The 21,057-nt window shown below is 38.1% G+C and overlaps 2 long non-coding RNA genes across 2 annotated transcripts in view; one reads left to right on the plus strand and one right to left on the minus strand.

The window, feature by feature from the left end:
* LOC116875051 overlaps positions 1 to 21,057 on the plus strand; it is a 121,025-nt gene that overhangs the window by 96,017 nt on the left and 3,951 nt on the right. The gene's annotated exons all lie outside the window — the stretch shown is intronic.
* On the minus strand, positions 7,718 to 12,235 carry LOC116875053. The gene is made up of 3 exons (XR_004384122.1): positions 12,125 to 12,235; positions 11,609 to 11,629; positions 7,718 to 8,440 (listed from the first exon to the last, which is right to left on the minus strand). It is a non-coding gene; the product is annotated as an uncharacterized LOC116875053 (long non-coding RNA).

Genomic DNA, 21,057 nt, shown 5'->3' on the forward strand with positions numbered 1-21,057 from the left:
ATGCAGAGGTTTTAGAAAGAAACTTATAGCCCCTGATACACTGCTAATCATCTACAAAATATGACATGACATGTTTAAAGACCTCTCTTTGCCCTTATCCCTCTGTCATGTGATTTAGTCATTCCTCTCAATACTTTGAGCTAAGAGCTTTTAATGGCCAGGGAACATACTTAACTATGCACAGAGTAGTCAGCAATCAGTAAGTATTTGCTGAATGAATAAGTAAATGAAGAAACATGTAAAAGTTAGTTTCTCATTTTTCTCGTTGCTAAAAGGAAGTAATCTTACTTGCAGTAACTATGTAAGGGTAAGAACATTCATGTTCTTGATTTTAAGTGTAATTAATTTATCCCTAAAAATATAAACTACACTGTGGTACCCTAAATAAACTTCCTGATTAAGAGTAGTAAGAGTTAAGAAAATAAATAGCTAGCAAATTCAACTTCTCTAATTCTTATATTAGCAGGAACTTTCTAAAGAGTTTCTAGTTGTATTTTGGTCTGTCCCCTCATCCCTCACTTCTTACCTCCTCGTAATTTATTTATCTTCTATATTCCAAATATTCCTATACATTTGTAGTAAATAAAATAATCAGTTTCCTTTAAACATTTCTAATTGTGATCTTCTATTCTAACATATCTATTTTGTATTCAATGGATAAAATTCCATTTATCTATTCACTTCACATACATTAGTGAGTGTCTACCATGTGCAAGATAACCTACCAAAATTTAAGGATGCAACAGAAAACATTCAGTTTCTCTTTATTCCACATGTTTCAGAGTTCACCTAATCCCACTGGTTTGCTTTGATTTGGCCAGTGGTCCTAAGTGATCATATAGCCTGAAGACGTGCCATTACGAGAGTGATTCTGAAGGTTGTCCAGGTTGTCCGTACCTAGGAACCTGTGACCATGTATGTAGTAAAACAGGTTCTGAATTTCATTCCCTTAGAATCAGGCTCAGTAGATCTGGCACCGAGCCCAGAAATTTGTGGCATTTCTCAAAAGTATCCCAGGTAATTCTCAGGCAAGTGGTCTTTAGAACATGCATTAAGAATCATTGTTTTAAGAATTAAAGAGATTTTCGTGCCATGCTTTTTTCCAGGTACAACATGTATCTTCTTTTACTTCCTCATTATATTTTCTCTATAAAACACAATTTAAATATTCCTGAATTGTGTTCTACAATTACAGAAGAATCTGTTGTGATCCATGAGGACCACTATAGTATTTTTTTGTCCCTCTAAAAGGGATGGGGATTAATGGGGATTATTAAATGTAATTTTTTTTTAAAACTCACATTTTGATAAGAAAAATACTTCAATTGCCATCATTCAATTCTAAATTGATAATTTATTATGAGGGAAATGATGGATTTTTGGTCATTAACTTTAACTATCATTTTACAGAATGATTTTCAGAAGTTTCCACTAGGTACCTTTTTTTAACAATTTCTTTTGTAATTTTCCCTCAAAATATTCCATTGGGTCCTAATATAAATCTTACCTAGGCCTTTAGAAAAGAGTAAGAGAAGTAAGATCTATTTTCCTTCTTATGTCAATAATGCTTTACTTCAAACTCTTTGAATGAATTGTTTTTCTCTGTAAGTCCTTTAGTAATATAGCATCATGTTACCGGTTTTGGACAGAATGACATTATTTAAGGTCAGAGTAGATAGAAAATCTGTGACCAGCCTCTACTTCTTCTATTAGGGTCTATTATCCTCCCTTAGAAATGTTGGCTTATTATTTCATAATAAGAGTTCCAGACATGATTTTCTTGCTACTAAGGTTGATAGGTCATTTCATTAAGAAAATCTGATATATTTCTAACCTTTTCTAATTTGAATGTTGTCATTGTGGGATCTGGTGACTTTTTATTTTTCTTAATTCAAGGGTTTTTGGTGTTTTTTTTTAATTCAAGTTTAATTAATATATAGTGTTATATTAGTTTCAGGTGCACAAGATAGTGATTCAACAATTCTATCCATTACTCAGTGCTCATCACAATAAATGTATGCTTAATCCCCTTTACCTCTTTCACCCATTCTCCCCCCCCCCCCACCCCGACTCCTCCTCTCTGGTAACTATCAGTTTGTTCTCAGTAGTTAAGAGTCTGGTTCTTTGTTTCTCTTTCTTGCAAGTTTTGTTGTTGTTGTTGTTTAAAATAAATCAGTAATCCCCAAACTGCTTTAGGAGATTTCAGTTTATATTAGCCTAAGGGGGGCTGCATGGGTGGCTCAGTGGGTTAAAAAAAGACTCTGCCTTCAGCTCAGGTCATGATCTCAGGGTCCTGGGATCAAGTCCCACATAGGGCTCTCTGCTAGGCAGGGAGCCTGCTTCCTCCTCTCTCTCTACTTGTGATCATTCTCTGTAAAATAAATAAAATCTTTAAAAAAAAAAAAAAAGATGTTTATATTAGCCTAAGGGCAACCTTCAGTCAAAGGTGGCACCATTTAGACACTTTCTTTCCATAACAATACACATTTACTTTTTTTTCCCTTTTTAAAAAGAACTTGTTTTAAGAGGCTCACTTGGAAACAGCTCATAGTAACAGACAATTTGGAAATGTTCAGTTTCTTTAAGTGCTCTAAACACATTCACCTGAATAATCCAGCTCACTAAAGACTGAAAACCATTCTAGCTATTTGTGAAAACATTGTGTCCAACACCTGGTTATCCAACAAATATGTTAGGACTAATCAAAATAAAATGAACCATAACATCTCCCCCTCTAAAAACAATCGAAAAATGGATTTTTATTTTGAAAATTTTGAAGACTAAATAAATTTGAAATGCTATTTTAAAATATATATTTCCACATGATAAAATGCCCTTGGGCCTGGAAACAATTACAATAAAATTTTGTGGAGAAAACCCCCCACTGGTTTTGTGGTGGCATTTCTGCCATGGTTCCAATTAGAACTCCTATAAATCTTGGAATTGAGCAAATAGGGAAATAAAATCCTCATAAAATACTTGTCTGTATTCAAGCCGAAAAAATGAATTTGGATAGGATTCCAAGTCAAACTTTCTAACTTGTTGAAGTTGATCCATTATACCTGTTTTCCAAACTGTGGCAATTTACCTAAACAGTTCCAAGTTAGAATATATACTTCGATCTTTCCTTTTTAAATGAAATCATAATAATTTTGACCCAATTCCCTACACTAATGTAGCCATTTTCCCCACATAGGGTTCTGTCAGGAGCCACAAATAAATAAACAATTGAAATGTTTTCTCCACAAATAATGCTGAGGCGGAGAATGCAGGGATCCTGGACACTGGGAGCCAGGGCCAGACCAGGCAGTGGAAGTCCGCCTCAAAAGTGGACAAAGAGGGGCACCTTGAAAAAATAAAAAAAGTGGACAAAGAAACTTTTGATCAACACCTTTACAATGGTAAAATGTAAGGTAGAGCACATTTACACTTTTTGGGACTGTTGAGCAGCAACCTCATGAAGAAAATCTTCTTTATCTTTTTAAATGTCATAATTGCATAATTATGAATGCTATGCAAATGATCTATTACTTGCTGAATGACGAATCCAAAATACTAAGCATCCTTAAACTTTGGAAAATGCATGAATACCTCTAGGACTGTGTTTTCAAATGACGCATAGAGGTAAATACAAATGCTTTCTGGAACCATGGGCAAAGCCTTTGAAGAAACTTTTTTTTTTTTTTAAGATTTTATTTATTTATTTGACAGAGAGAGAGATCACAAGCAGGCAGAGAGGCAGGCAGAGAGAGGGGGAAGCAGCTCCCCACTGAGCAGAGAACCCAATGCAGGGTTCGATCCCAGGACCCTGAGATCATGGCCTGAGCATGGCTCAGGCAGTGGCTTAACCCACTGAGCCACCCAGGCACCCCTGAAGAAACACCTTTAAACCGGAAAATCCCTTGAGGAGAGACCTGACTCACTTTATAAACGAAAAATGCTGTCAAGAGGCAGAGAGAGTCCATCCTATAGTTTCAGTTCATCTAATCCCATCAGAGTTGACACCACTAAAGTATGTGTCTCACAGTGAAAGCATCTCACCAGTGAAGGTCTACCTGCCTTCACTGTCTTCTAGAAATATGTTACTGGAAAAGGAAAGTATTCTTCGTCTACCCTAAGCAGTCCAGAAAGTAAATGCACTCATAACTAGGCAATGTTTTTGTCAGTAGGCCTGTGATTGTAATGAAAGATCATAATCCTTTTCTTTTCTTGTAAATACTCATTTACAGATATTAAAATTATATACAGACAAGGAAAGAAAAACAGAAAGAAAAAAGAGAAAGAGAAAAGAAACCACTGGCCTATAATCTGCTTTTTGATCACTTACCAATAATGCCAAAGTGAAAACAGATAATTAAATTAGATAATGCTTTAGATAGGAAATACACATTTAAAGCACTCTGAAAACATTAATATCATAATTCTCATCAGCATATTAGATATCATCCTTCCTCCTAAAGACTTCAATCTCATGTCTCCTATGCTTCAGTTTTTGTGAGAGGCTTTTTGTTGTTGTTGTTGTCGTTTTAAGTTGTTGTTAAGTTGTTGTTTTAAGTTGTCTATCTGTCCTCTATCAACAATCCATCCACCTATGTAAATGTCTATATCTCTATATCTATCTAGATACCTTCTAAAATTGGAGGAAAGAAGCCTTTTCAAATACCTTACCAAAAACCTCCCACAATAATAAAATCAAGTCAAAATTATAAGAAAATGAGTTCATCTTCTAGGTTTGCAGTAGGAGACACCTCTACCCTTTTCACTGACTTCAACTCAGCATGATTTTCCATGTTTTCTCAGTGTTCTTTTGCTTATGAGATAAAGTGTGTTGTTTCATCCTCCAACACTGCAGTGATGTTAACACAAGGAGTTTTGATTTGAGAATCTTTATGTGGCATAATTATACATTCTGTCCAGGATGCTATTGACGGGAAGCAATCTATTTCTCTCCTTCCATTATCATGCTTGGTGCAAAGGCCAGTTGGGTCCAGTAGCTAAAACTACAAAAGAAGCTCTCCCAGGTCATTGGTGGGAAGTTCAGTATTACTGCGTCCCTAATAGCGGCTGATTCTGTTTGAACTCAGGGTTTTGAAAGATGAACTACATTAAATGCTAAATCATTAAATATCAGCTGAGTAAAAGCACTGTGGTGTGTTCCCTGCTTAAATCACCAGCATCTGTCTTCTCACATGCAAAGAGTTGCTCTTTACAATCATGCAGCGAAAACACTGAGAGAAGGGCCAAGGCTGAAACCGCACAAAAAACCTCAAACAACATCTTTTGGGTTTTCAGTTGGTGAGTAAACGATCATCAGCAAATATTCAGCAGTGGAACTAAAGCACAACATTGCATTTAACACAGCTATAAAATATTTAGGAATGCATAATCCCTTTAGAGCCTCAGTTTTTTTTTCTTCTATTATGTGTTTATTCTTCAGGAAAAGAAAAACAACTGTTTAAATTATGTCCACCTAATACCTCAGATTTACTGCAAAGCCTACAATTTGCTGGTTTCTTTTTACTATTGATCCTCCTGTTACTTATGGGGATGTGAACATCGTAACCCAAGATAAAGCTCATACTTATTCAAAACTAAAACTGTACAGTAATAGATGCCGTACAGTAATAGATGCTGTAAAGTAAGGTTGCAGGACCGTTAGAAAAATTAGACCCTTCTCATCTACTTGAATTAGGTGGCAGAATCATATCAAATGGCAATTATAGCTGTGCTATCCACTCCCCGCACGGCTCAGCTTTAGAGTACTAAGTACACTCACGAGTGCAAGCCGTGTCATAAGACAATGGTCTTTATCTTTATGCCGCATGTGCTTTCATGGTACCTTGGCCCACTGTGGGTTTATATTATCCACCCAAGCATTGGACCTGTCATGACGGGGTCGTACTAGCTGCCAGTGTCGTGGCAAGATTCTGGAGGTAAACACAGAGCATCTCAACTACGTATTCTTTTCCCCTCCCCTGAATATACAGTCTACCGATCATTTTTATGATATGCTTATTTTGAAAATGTACCCTGTCATGTCATTCCGACACTTGTCTCTGCTGGAAACATATTACTTTCTATAGACAGTAGAAAGAGGGTCTCTAAAGTGTTCTGAGTAGTTATACTTACAGACTCATTTCACTCAACAGATGAAAGAAAGAATTTTCTTTTCATTTCTATTAAAAGATGTCATAAAATTATTTTTGCATCAGTCAGAACAAATGAAATTTGGAGGAAAAAAATTTTCATGAGTGCTCTACTTATTTTAAAAATACCTGAAAGTTTAAAAGAACACATATTTTTATTTTTTTAAATTTATGTTCTTTTAAAAAAAAAAGATTTTATTTATTTACTTGACAGAGAGAGAGATCACAAGTAGGCAGAGAGGCAGGCAGAGGGAGAGGGGGAAACAGGCTCTCCGCTGAGCAGGCAGCCTGATGTGGGGCTCAATACCAGGACCCTGGGATCATAATCTCAGCCAAAGGCAGACGCTTAACCACCCGAGCCCACCCACCTGCCCCAAGAGCACATATTTTTTTAAAATAATGATAAAAAGATGAAAGACACACATTTTTATATCTGTCAAACTTCTTTTTTATCGGAATTGTGTTATTTTAAAAAGTTATACAGATGAATTTTATCATAAGAACAAATCTACCTTTCCATTGTTCTATTAAATGGCATGTATATCCAATAAGAATACCAGGGAATATCTTATACGCATGATGCACTATTTTCTTCAGTGAAGAAACAATTATACTCTTGTAATGAACTCTGAGGACTTGGAAGATCTTCTTATTGTGTGACCTTAGTAACATATTTATCAGCTATTGGCCACCACTTGCTCATTAGTGCTGTGGCAATAATAGTGCCAATCTCATATATGTGTGAGAATAAAATAATAAAATAAGTAGTTATCATCATAGCTGGCACATAATAACCTCTTAAAATAAGTGAAATGTTGATTTTGTTCCAAAACACATATAACGTGTTTCAAAATTTTACTATGCAGTTTACCATGTTTCCTACAGCTTCTTCTCCTTCCCTGCTTTGCTAGGCATTTCCTAAAAAGACTTCTTTTTATAGCTTCTCATTCCACATGTTTTATCCACTGGAAATCTTTCTGAGACCAACCAGCGAGACCAACTTGCAAATATATTAACAGAAAACGTATATGGCTTTGGGGACATAAATAGACAAATAGAAAATGTCACTAATGTCACAGTGTCATGTTTTAGAAGAAATACAAATCTCTGTGAACTGCTGGACATGATTTTGCTAACACGAAAAAGAAAAGACAATTTTCACAAAATTAAATTTAACCCTCTGGGACATGGTTATCCTCATGTTTGCTGCTTTTAAGATTTTATTGGCTTACACTCACATTCAGGTCAAACTGAAGATAGTCAAATATTATTTAGTAGCAATAGAGGGGGATTGAGGGCAAGGCAGGCATGCTCAGGACGTTGTCTAGAGCACAGAAGCACGATATATACCTATTCTTCAATACTGTCTTATCATTGTGTTAAAAAATATACATCCAGATAACCCAGAACATTCCCTGGACAGAAATGAGGCTTTAGAACTATAAGAGTTTGTGTCCTTAAGAGGAAGAAACATGAGTCGGTCATAATTTATAATGGATTCTGTAACACAGATTCTGAATACTGATAATCTAGCACAACTACAAGAATCGTTCAGTGCAGTGTTTCGAATCTTTGTCAATCAACTTCCTCTTATTTTCCCGTCCCCATAATAATGTTCTACACATCCACGTGCTGTATAAATAACAAAGATAGAAGCATAAGTATTTCACGGCAAAATGCTACCTGAAATGTAAAAAGAAACCACTTAATTAATTCTTAAACCACTCAGACTAATTTCATCAGAGATTAAGTCATTCAACAAGTCGTGTCATTACTGAAGCCAAGGTTAAATTGCTCTTTCTAAAAAATATAAAGCCAATCTTTAAAGAGCTTCACAAAAATGAAAGAACTGATTGATCTTGCCTCACTCTCCTGCTGAAAGAAAAGCGATCTATCCATCTACCCAACAGTATCAGGCTCTCTATCTAGTTACTTGCTTTTCTCCGTACTGGTTACAAAGTTTCCAAGGACAATACATTTGAGTATGATAGTGCACATTCATTTCATATGGACACCTCAGTTTCTTCTCATTTTTTTGGAGGAGGATGAATTTTGTCACTGAACATTCCAAACGCATGTTTCTCGAAAGGAGTCCATTGCTCACCAGCACTTACGGAAATCCTGAGCTTAGGTGTCCGAGAGCCTGCAAAAAAGGATGAAGCATCATCCCCCAAAGGCCATCTGTTGAGTGTTTTCCAGACAGCTGTATCTCTTGCCATCACAAATATAGAGCATCACAAGAGGCACGAAGGAAGTGCACAGCCGTCAGACACAGAGGAAAATTCCATGTTCATCTGTGAAACAACATTGCTTTTAATTGCCCCATAATGATTTTCTAACAGACACAATGGTATGTAGTGCAGTCTTAGAGTTGATTTAAAGCACACAATAAACCACAGTGCAGCTAAAAAACCAATTGAGACTTCTTAGTGCCAGGAAGGTTTTTGTCCTACGTGAATACTTAAAAGCAATTTTCACCAGCTACTCTGTCCACAGTCCACTTTTACCAAAAATAACTGCCTCTATCGTTGTGCCAGGGCAGTTTTGAAAAGTAAGTGCACATTTTTATTTCAAATATCAGTGAAGTTAGGCTTCGGTTTCATTTTTAATCTTTGGGATATACAATTGTAAAATAAGTTCATTGGTGAGGTGATGGACCCAAATCTCACTTTTCTGATTTTTTTTTTAAACAGTAAATGTTTTTATTCTTAGCCTTCAGTATAAAAGTCCAAGCATCATCAAACTTTGCTTCTTCCGGAACATTCTCTGACACAATAATTGAGGTAGTATTGAGATGGAGGAATTGGCTCCTCAGACACTGAAATCCTTGCCTTTTTAATGCGAGTAATTAATAACAACACTAGAAACTACTATTATTTGAGGCCCCACTATGGGGCAGTCTTCCTCTGAGGACTTCAGAGCCTGGAACTTGAAAAATTCCAGTCAAAACGACACTTTATGCGAAAGTGTGATACACTGTTTCTGGGAATTCAGTTGTCAGAATATGATGGATTAATCAGCAGAGGCTTTCTAAATCCCCCCTGCTCCATTCCATTCTGTAGCATAAAAGAAAAGAGAGACACAGAAAGACAGACAGAGAGAGAGGAAGAAAGGAACTTCAAAAGATCAACGTTTTTACACTTTCCTTTAATCCCATCATCGTTCTTATAATAACCGACATATGTTAACCCTATCACATACATACACTGAACACAAACACACACGCGTGCATGCACACACACTCACGCTTGTACTCTAAACTCTCGTTTTCTTCACCAATTGCCAGATCTCACTTATTTGTACACCGTCATGTTACAACCTGTAACTGCTACTCAGTAGTGTGGCACCAAGAGGTATTTGGTGTCACACCAAATATTGTACCCAAATTAAAAACAAAAACAAAAACAAATCTATGCAAAGTGCATTAGGTACATTTTGGACTCATTATTTTTCAGGGAAAGAAAATTTATGCCAAAATGAGCCCCACGTGCCATTAAGTGGTATTTTTTGAGAAAAAAAAAAAAATCAGAGTCACCGACCCAGGATCCCAGATGGCACAAAATCTTAGAAAATACACTTTTGAGTCCTACTCCCTACATTTGTGAACTCTCCATAATGCATTCCAAAAGCAGCTTTGTCTCCAACTCCCCGCTGTTCTTGGTAGTAAGGCCTGTCTATGGACCTAACTTCCTGGTTTCACTACTTCACTGTGAGTAACAGTGACAGACAATAACTAATGGTGCTGTCACGTGGATGCTACTGTTACTTCTTTTTTTAATCCAGTAGATATTTGCATTCTTGTAGTCTCTTAGTTTTGGAAAACATTCTCTTGTTTAAAAAAAATTGGGGGGCGCCTGGGTGGCTCAGTGGGTTAAGCCTCTGCCTTTGGCTCAGGTCATTGTCTCAGGGTCCTGGGATCGAGCCCCACATTGGGCTCTCTGCTCAGCGGGGAGCCTGCTTCCCCCTCTCTCTCTCTGCCTGCCTCTCTGCCTACTTGTACTCTCTCTCTCTCTGTAAAATAAAAAAATGGAATATCTTAAAAATATATATATTTTTTTAATTGCGTACACAATCCAAGAGGCACCAAGGAGCCAAACTTAGACTATTCAGTAATTTGGGAAGGGAGGAAGAGGGTATAAATACAGCTTAAATCTGCTCAAAGAGTACTCCTTGTCCCTAAATCAGTAGTGGGGCAGGATTTCAGCCTACCCTCAGTGCCTTGCCCATCAGAAGCACAACCCTCACTCCTATTGGGTAAAATCAATTGCCTAAAGAACGCATGCGTCAAATGTCTACTTCCTTCAAGGGCATCCTCATCTATGACTAAAGCATTCTTCAATCTCTCTTTCTCTCTCTCTTAAGATTTTATTTATTTATTTGGCAGACAGAGATCACAAGTAGGCAGAGAGGCAGGCAGAGGGAGATGGGGAAGCAGGCTCCTTGCTGAGCAGAGAGCCTGATGCAGGGCTCCATCCCAGGACCCTGAGACCATGACCTGAGCTGAAGACAGAGGCTCAACCCACTGAGCCAGCCAGGAGCTCCCAATCTTTCTCTTAAAACAATACTTTCCGTACACCAAGCAATGCAGGCACTGTGGTCCTCTTTTCTAATATGAGGACAATAAGGACCATGAAATTATATGCATCTATAAATGGAACGAATAAGTACAGAGTGCCTCACAGGTGCCAGCAATATTTGGGATAGTGGAGAAAAAGGGGCAAACACATGATATAAAGCCCCCGACCTTGTGTATTTTATGTTGTTAACGGGAGAGACAGATGAGCAAACACTAGCCATGTAGTCACAAATACTGGGCAAAGATTAAAGCCGAGTAAGGAAACGGAGAGAAATGGAAGTGGAGAGGAGGGTTTGCCGGCACGGGGTCTGGGGGCTGGGGCTTTAAACAGTGTGGTTAGAGAAGCCCCGCCTCTTGTGGTTGGATTTGAGTGGAGAGCTCTGCCAGTGTCCCAGGGAATAGATTTCCAGTCACTGGAACGGCTGGTGCAAAGGCAAGAAGGTGGGAAGAGGCATGGTGTGTTTCAGGAACTGGCTGTTTCTGAAGGCCTTTGTGGCATGTTGGTGTACAAATTGCCAAGGCTTCGTTCTTGTAAAGGCTGTCTTGTATTCTAAGATTACGGCTTTGCTCCTTCCTCCCACCCCCCACTGATGTTAACATGTCTTTTCTTTAAAGAAATGATGTAAGATTTCAATGTTAGTTGTGTGTGTGTGTGTGTTTTAAATAGCCTGACTTGGCAATATAAAATGTTGGCAACCTTATGTTGCTCTTTTTCTTTCCTTCCCCCAAAGTAATTCATGAAATACAAAACTCTGTTAAGCTCTGGCTTAAGACGACATGTATTTAAAGTGCCAAATCCCTCCCCGCCCCCACACCGGGCCCATAGAAAAGTCCATCTCAATGGGATCCTTCGTGTTTGTTTTATTTAACTAATGTTCGTACTCACTTCTTATTTTCCAGGTTTATTCTGAAAGAGAAGGAAAACACTGGGCTTCAAAAATGCACATTTTGTGTGTTTGATTTATTTTAGTTTGTTTTTAACATGAAAAAGCGATAGTAAAATCTATCCCTGATTCTTTAATAAAACAGCATGTCAGCAGAGCAGGTACGGGAAATGGGGCCCTCCCAAGATCTTTTATAGTCTGACATCAAAATTAAATTGGGATGTTGAGAACATCTGGGCCTCTCCTCATTCTCTGTCTCCCCCCCAGGATTTCCAAGGGATATCCATGTTTGTTTTGTGTTTGTGTTTTGGGGGTAAGGTGGAGAGTCTGGAACTGTTTTTTGCTTTTTTGTTTTGTTTTGTTTTGTTTTTCTTTTTTTCCTTTTTTCTTCAAGGGGAAAAGAGAAAACCAGATATTTTGAAGGGAATTGACTAGTAGTGGCCAGTATAACAAAGAAACCCCACTAAGCCTAACCACAACCTGACAGAATGAAAAGTGACTCCAGAGCTGCCACTCACCACAAATCCCCACGAAACATGCCAGGAAATCAGCTGAAAGCAGTAGAGAGGCTGCTTCTCAAGGGCCACAAACATGACCCCCAGAGAATCTTCTGGTCCCATTCAAATTCAAAGCTTCAAAAGATGGGGGTTGCTGGTAGTGGTGGAAACAGGAGACGGAGAATTAGCAGCCCTGTGATCACTTTCAGGGTTATGATGAAACTGATTTAAAATGCAAAACCGCGTTCCATTGTAAACACCCAGGCAAACTGGAAGCTGAGGGGAAGTAGGATTTCATTTAGCGATTTTCAATTTTAGGATTGCAGCCCTGGGGAGGGTGGAAAGATCCATGCTATTTATTTTTCCAGAACTGAGATTGCCTGTTCTTTTTTGTAGGATAAGTGAACATGGACTGATACATTACTTCTTTGGGCTTCCATGCTAATAAGGCATACTTCCCACAGAATCTGACAGAAAGGATGAATACCTTGCCCTGCTAATGGTTAATTTGTAGTGGCATGTGTATTTCTTGAATGTTCACGAAGTTTTCTAATTCATCAGCACACAATTGGGCTTTTATCCCTCCCTTTACACAGAATGAAATGCCGAGAGGGCAAGAGGTTCAGGGTGTTGTATTATCCCTCAGCCAATGTATTTACTACCCAAAAGTTATTGCTAATTTTTTTTTTCTACCTCAGGAACAAAATTGTTTTTCAGCAAATAATTTAGTACTGACCACACTTTCAAATGTTTATTACTGTCGAATCTGTCGCAGATTGCATCAAGCCACAGAGATGCTAATCTATCTCATGTATTTGAAACTCCTCTGGGAAACATATATTCGGGCTTACTGCTGAGTGAACATGACTGTTAGGATTATAGAGACCATACGGAGTGAAGAAAAGCAGCATCACTTTTCTGACTGGAAAGTAAACAATAGGGTGATTGTTGGCTTACACGTTGGGGCCAATAGCCCTACTGCTGAGGAGCTCTATGTAAAAACCAAGATCAGCAAGCAGTCTTGATGTTTTCTTCTTGGAGTTGGATGTTGTCAAGGATTCAGATGAGCCACCCCAGTGAGTATGCAGGAAACAAAACAGGATATTCTTGTTTAAGGACTGCTTTCTGTAATTATGTTGATTTTTTATGCGACACTTGAACTTTTAAAAACTCAAGGATGCATAAGAAGTACTCCAGAGGAGAATAAATGATTGGGATTTTGTCTTAAGTGAAATGTTATCTTGCGTTCTTAACAAAATTAACTTGTTTGTATTTGTGAGTGGGTCTATGAATTAAGTATACTTAGACTATGCCTGTTTTGTCTCCCTACCTCACCCCCTTCCACCACCACCACCATTTTCAAACGGGAGGTCAAGCTGTCTTTGGAACATCTTATTTCCTGCTTGGAAAAGGCACTGGATTGTATAATTGTCTGACAGGAAAGTTTCAAGAGTACCAGGAGTTTCCCCTGGAAAGCTTGAGGGGGTAAATGTGCAGCATCTATAAAGTTCTTTCCTTTGAGCTATCATGAGCTGTTCCATTGTTGTGTATACAAAGTCTTCAGAATGGAAACAACTAAACTCAACTGTAAATACTCTAAGGAAAAGCGGCTTTGGAAATATGTGCTGTGGGCTTGCTTGGAAACATTGTACTTTTATCTGTCCTTCCTTGCTGAGGAAGGAACATCTGGCTCAGCCACTTGCTGGTGAATGCTATCATGCTACAGACATCCGGTTACTCCTTTCCCACCCAAATATCAGTTCTGTGTATTAGACACGGGATGTAACATATTTGTATGCCAAGAAATCTGATTTAGTGACAATTATTTTGCCCTTATTTTAACAAAATTACTTCATGCTCCTTTTCTTTAATCAAAATGCCATGCAATTTCCTATTTCACTTGAATAATTCTAATAATTTTACAACACAATGAAAGGATTATAGATTAGCACAGGTCAATCTCCTCCATATTCTCCTTATTTTTCTTAAGATTCCAATCCACAAAAGGTCTTGGACCACATAATACTTCCGGGTCAAGGACACCGCAAGGTCTCTTTGCAAAAGCACCCCGCTGAGCAATCATATTCCAATGGCAGTGTGCCCTGAGTTTCAACCATTGTGATTCAATGGAGAAAATGAAATGTAAACTAGATGTTAACTGCCGACTTTAGTCAGGGACACGCTGAGAATGCTGATTTCACTCTAGGGGTGAGGCTTATAGGATAAAATGTAAAATGGAGCTTGAGGGTCACCCTGACTGGGTTTGAATGCCGATTCTACCATTCCGCAAGCAGATCACTCAGCGTTTCTTTCCCTTGGTTTTCTCCTTTATAAAAGGAAGATCATAATCTTTCTAATTATGCATGGCTGCATAACAAAACATCCCAAAACTTGGTTTAGACCATGTAGGCTTATGCCAGCGATTTATTATTATCCTTCACTTTTCTATGAATGACTACACTCCATTGGGTGGGTCACATTTGGGGTTGGTTATTTCGTGGGGTCAGATACTCACTGGATAGTAGGCTTGACGGGGCTGGCCATCCAATATATTTCATTCCCACTGTGGGCTGACAGCTGACTTGAGGCTCACTTTATACCTCTCCTCTCTATATGGCTTGAGCTTTCTCACAGCACAGAAGCCTTAGTCTGACTTCTCACATGGCAGCTCGAGGTTCCAAAGGAAAAAAGGCTGAAGTCCAGACCTACCCTATTGTCTCTTCTGCCCTATTTATTCATCAAGCAAGACACTAAGGCCAGCTCAGACTCATAGGAAGAGAAGATAAACTCTACCTCTCAATTTCAGGAGTAGCCAATGATTTCCCACCATCTTCAATCTACCACAGATACCATATCTACTACATAGAATCTTGTACGAATTAAGTAATTCATCTATGGAAAGTACCTAGACCAGTGTCTGACACTAGTAATATATATATATTTTTTAAGATTTTATTTATTTATTTATTTGACAGGCAGAGATCACAAGCAGGCAGACAGGCAGGCAGAGAGAGAGAGAGAGTGAGAGGGAAGCAGGCTCCCTGCTGAGCAGAGAACCTGATGCAAGACTTGATCCCAGGACCCCGAGATCATGACCTGAGCCGAAGGCAGTGGCTTAACCCACTGAGCCACCCAGGAGCCCAGTAATATATTTTCAATAAAAGTCAGTTATTTTTATGTTCTAGTCCTGACACCACTATATTCTTTTTCTTCACATTTATTGCTATTTGAATTTACTTGTAATAATGTTTGTATATATGTATATATGGGTTTATTTTCTCTCACCTATCCAAATATAAATTTCACAACCACAGTGACTTCAATTTTTCCCCCTCAGGGCCTCGAAAAATGTCTGTTATATAATAAGAGTACCGTGGATGTTTGTTGAATGAATAAGTGAGCAAACTCCTGACAAATATAGAAATTGGATGTTTGGTTGTGGAAAATGGGAGTGTGATTGGGGTTGGAGGAATATTATGATCAGAGAGAAGAGTCAGAGAAGATTGACATTCTGATTTATTTAAATGTTTTAGAAATTAAGATATTATCTGTTATCCGGCACAGCTTTTAACTGAAACTGTCTTAAGAAACACAAATATATGAACAAGTCCCACTTTGCCTCCAGAGCAGCCAACAACTGCCACAATTTGAAAACCGCCCTGTGCCACCCACAGGCCTTAGAATCTGACAGGCCTGGGTTTAAGTCCCTGCTCTGTTATCTGCTTGCTTACCGACCTGACAAGTTTTTGTAAACTTCTCTGTGTTGTAAATCTGCAAAATCAGGCAACAAGGCATACCTCATGGGGTTCCTATGAGAATTCAATACAATTGACAAAGGGTTTCAACACAAGTACAGGACACAACTGATAAACATGTACTAATATCCAAAAATATTGATGATAAAGAAACTATTGATATGACTTTGAATATACTTGTACTTTATATTAGAGGGGATGGCTTTTCAGTTTTTATTTTTCAAAAAGTCCTCTTATGTTCCAGACCCATTTTAAAATAATATGAAGTTCACTTTTTATGAATTCAACATTCAATCTGTGAGTGTATCAATCCGTAAATTAACCCCTCTACTCCACCCAGTATTTGACACAGGAACTGAAACAGAATATTGCAGAAGTCTTAACAACCACGTTAAAAATAAATATTTACATTTATCAAGAAAAATTGTGACATCAAAGGAAGTAAACATCATGTCCAAGGAACACTTCCTAGAATTCAAGGGGAATGCCCCCGCCCCAACCCCTTCATGAGGATGTCCAAAAGTCAGTTACTTAATCAACAGATGGTACTGGTTGAGAGCTCAAAAAATTCAAAGCACTCAGAACTTTAGGGAATTTTTTTAAAGGAAACTACTTCTTGGTTTTTAGTGTACTTATTTAAAAATAAATTTACCAACCAAGATAAACTGATAAATATAACAATTTTCTTTCCTCAACATACACACACACAAAATCAATTCAAGACAGGCAATTTATGGATACACACACATACTTTTATAAATTCATAGTGAGGAAATTGGACAAATTTTTTTCTGTTTTATTGTTTTGGAAAAGCTCTCAAATATTTCCTACATTGAAAAACTGCTCTAGAATATGTGGAAGATAGAAGCTAGAAAAAAAGGACTTAATAGAGACTCAGTCACATGTCTTTGAAAGGACAATATTCAGCACTGATGTTGCATACAGCCGGCAGCTAGAGAGTACAGCATATATTCCATTCTCCAAGGAACAGAACCCCAGAGTGTGCACAAAGCAAGCCCAGTTCAGTCATCCAACATGAAGAGGAAGGTGCTTGCAAAAGTCACAGTACAGCATAGTAAAATGTAATTGATTTGTTTTCCTTTGGGCAGGGGAGGATGTACAAATACAAGTTTGATACCAGATAATGGCAACATTAAAATTACATGTGCCTGAGAAATAATAGGTGGCTAGTAAATATCAGTTTTCTTTCCCTCTTTCTTTTGAACTATATTTTCTTTTTCATCTATTACCTCAATCCCCGAGCTCTTAGCCACATGGGCTGGTATCATCCTACGGTTCTTTGTTCTCAAGTAAACAAATCTAATCTCCGTTAAGCATTAACAATGGCAGGTCAAGGACCAATGGTTCAGTCAAGAACGAATATGCAGAAAGCAGAAACTCAGATGAAATAAATACAAATTTAATTTATCTGAGCATTTCCATTGTTCCATGTTTAGTTTCTTCATGATCCATATATCACAAAGAGAAGCATACCAGAGCTTAACATGAAAGGGGGAACCCTTGTTATTCCCTATCAAGATCTGATTGGATCAGATTTATATAAGGCTTCATATGGGCAGAGATTGAAGTTCATGCCACCACTATTTTACTATACAGATGTGTTGATGAAAAGGAATTTTTGTTTTGTTTTTTTTTCTCCTTCCACGTTTTACCCCTTCCAAAGATTGTCTCTAGTTCTACTCTAAAACAGTAAATCCAAATGGCAAGAATTCTCCACAAAAGGCATACCTAAACATTTACCTCTTGCTTCCATATTTATAGTAATGATCACTAAAACCTATAGTTTAGATTGTCATTTACTCAATTTATCCAACCAAGACAAAAGCCCTTTAGGGGAATTTAACTGTCTAGTCTACTATTTAACCTCATGAACAAAACACTGTGTTGCCTCACTTAAAAAGATTCATTGCAAGGGTTAAGGGCAGATGAGAAGGGCGTCTACAGTCTCCTGGAATCACAAATGTACAAACAAGAAACTAATTTTTCTCTACTGTTTTTACAAAAAAAGGGGGGAGGGGAAGCTTTTTTTCACACTAGGCAAACAGCAACTGGTTTAGTCTCTTAAATTTACATCTCCTAAGTAGTGTCAGTATTCAGGCAGATTAGTTTAACAGGCCATGTGTTATCATCCAAGGGGGAAAAAAAAGGAAAATATATCCAAAGTCATCTGGTTAATTGGAGGAGGTGGGGAGACGAAGTTGTTTCCATTAAGTTCTTTTGGAACTGTTGCAAGATCCACAAAATCTGTTTTTAGCTCAGTCATTTATCCTCTTGGATGTGTGATGTGTTTTCAATTTAATGATAATTGCCCTTTCCATTTCTTTGATAATTGCCCTCTCTATTATCATTTGTGGAGATTCAAATTATAAATCAAGACAAGACAGCCAGAAAAATATTATGATTGTCCCTTCTGAGGCCACAGCAACTCAAGTAACACTGCCAAAGTCTGAGAGTTTGAGCCATTTTCATTTGCATGTATCTGAACATTTTATTTTAGGGTCCAGTGGTTTTCCTAAAGAGGAGGTTGCATGACAATCATAGGGCTGAACGATAATGGATACAAAGAATATAAGTTTAGCTTCAGTGCAACAGTTATAAATGTGTATTTGAAACCAGAAGCTTGTTCTCCTATTTGAAAGAGAAGGTGAAAAGTGGACCAGAAATGTTTGCCATCAGTCACCTGGTGTCTCCACGGATGACACTGCACAGCCCCGCTTCCCCCAAGTTTCTCTCTCCTACTCCTTTTTGGGGGAAAAAAAAATGTCTTCTTCTCGTTGAATATGCTCAATGATCCACACAATGAGATAAGTACAAACACATGAGTGAGATTTTATCTACAAGTCCAAGAACCAATAATAAAAATCTGCACCCAAGAATGGTTCTTTGAGGCGGTGCCAGCTTGTACCTGCTCAGGAGACCCTATTATTAAGTTTTCAGGAATTTGGCAGGTTGTCTGTTCCCCCAGAGTCACTATTAAAAATTAGTTGTATACATTTTTATTTAAATACATTATATTAAAAACAAAGTCAGTAAATACACAGAACTCACCACTTCCTAATTATCGCAGGACCTTGCACTGTTTTCTATATTCCTGTAGGTATTTTTGCTTATCGCATTTGAATGTTAAAAGCGCCATATTATGGTGTGATCGGGAGCATCTCTTCCCAGTTCTGCATCGGTAACTTGGGACACATGAGTAGCTTAAAATCCACGATGGCGATTATACTGCTAATATAAAAAGGTGCTACAAATCATTACTTTTTCCCCCAGAGAGCTAGTAGTTAAAATTTTTGCAGCCCAGCTCTGGACAGTAATAGAATTTTGTGAGAGGGAGGACCTTGGAGCTGGGATGATCTTGGTTTCCTTGGGGCTCAATTAGGAGCTGTATGATCTCAGGCACTTTCCTTAAACTCTCTGTGCCTTAATTTGTCACTCTCCTGCTTAATCTCCTTCAATGCCTTTCCACTACTCTTAGGATAAAGTCCAGAATCCTTAGGGCCTCGTCTCCCTTATCTTTGCCCCAGATTTCTTTACTCCCTGAATCCTGTAAGTTCCTCCTGCCAAAGGACCCTCACATCTGGAATGCCCTTCTTGCAGATGTAAAATGTAACTTTCTCAAGGTAGACTTCCCTAATAGCAACCCCCTGTACCTCCCACATAATAGGTTAGGACACTTGCATATAGACTTTCACAGAATCCTGAACTTGTCCTTATAGCACTTGTCAAAAGTATTAACAAAACTGTTTCATAGGTCATCATTTGCTTAATATGAAAGCCCTCTCTGTTGCCCATGTTTCTTATGCATGTTGCTTTACTTCTCAAGTTCAGGCCTATGCTTTGCTAACCTAACCACTTAAATTTAATCTGTAAAATAATCAGTTTTAATAAAGAGCAACCCTCTTTTCATAATCCTTGTTCTACCTACGAGGCACTCCAGCATAGTGTTAAACACTGGGTCTCTGAGTCTCTCTCTCTTATGAGCTGTGTGGCCTCAGCAACCTCTCTGTAGCTCCATTTCCTAATTTATGAAGTATGGTTAATTACAAAATCTGCTCATTTGGGGTCATTGTGAAAATGAATTGAACTGGCTTCCCGTAGAGTGCTCTGAGCAGTGTCAATGACGTAGGAATCAGTATTTAACTGTCTGGTATTATTTCTACTTGCCTTCCCTTTCTCCCTTTCCCCTAATGACATCATTTCCCAGAACCCCCACATCTATGGAGGCCCCATTCTTCCATTACCTTGAGGATTATAGACGATCCCACAGCTTTAACTGTCTATCAGAATAACACCCAACTCTCTTGTGCTAGTTTCTCTCTTAGTTTATACTATTACAGTCCTAGCTACTTATTGTCACCTCCATGAGAGTTTTTGACACAGAAAACACAAGGTACCACACCCAAATCCATCATTACCCCATCACACAAGTGGGGTCTGACATCCGTATTTCTGTTAACAGCATCCTGATTTCTCCAGTAAGGCTCCAAGTTTCTAATTTATCTATGTCTCTTCTCTCTCTCGTACTGCACATCTCAGCAGTTGCCAATTTCTATTGATTGTCTCTGAAATACCTCTTGCATCTTTTTCTTCCTTTTAATTCCCACTGCTCCCACCTAGTCTAGGTTCTCATTAATCTCTTTCTTGTCTGGACTATAACAATAGCCTACTCTCCAATCTTCACAGCTCTAGACTCAGCTTAACATAACAAGTGCATTCTTCCAGAATCAGACACTCTTAAAACACATGTTTCTCTCCTCCCTCCCTCCATCTGTCTCAATTGTGTGATGTTTTATGTCTGTCTTTTGTCTGTGAAAGCAGAGACCTTGACCAACAAGTTCACTTCTGTATCCTCAATGTCTAATAGTACCAACAAGAACTGTTTATTAAACTTAGTACTACAACTATTAAATATTACTATAGTATTAACATACTATATTACTAATATAGAATATCACTATTAAAATACATGATCAAATGTTAAACACTGCTCAAAGTATTTGTTGAGTTAATTATTGAAGAAATCTCTTTTCTGTCCTTGCTCTGATCTTTACTCCCTTGCTCAAATATCCTCAGCCCTTCCCAATTGCCTACCGCTGTATGTCCCTTTCCTGGAATATGAGGCTCCAGTTAGGAGACCAGGCTTGCCTCTCTGAAAGCTCCATTCCACTCAGAATATTT

This window comes from Lontra canadensis, unplaced genomic scaffold, assembly GCF_010015895.1.
Source record: "Lontra canadensis isolate GAN:19392208 unplaced genomic scaffold, GSC_riverotter_1.0 scaffold40, whole genome shotgun sequence".
NCBI lineage: Eukaryota > Metazoa > Chordata > Mammalia > Carnivora > Mustelidae > Lontra > Lontra canadensis.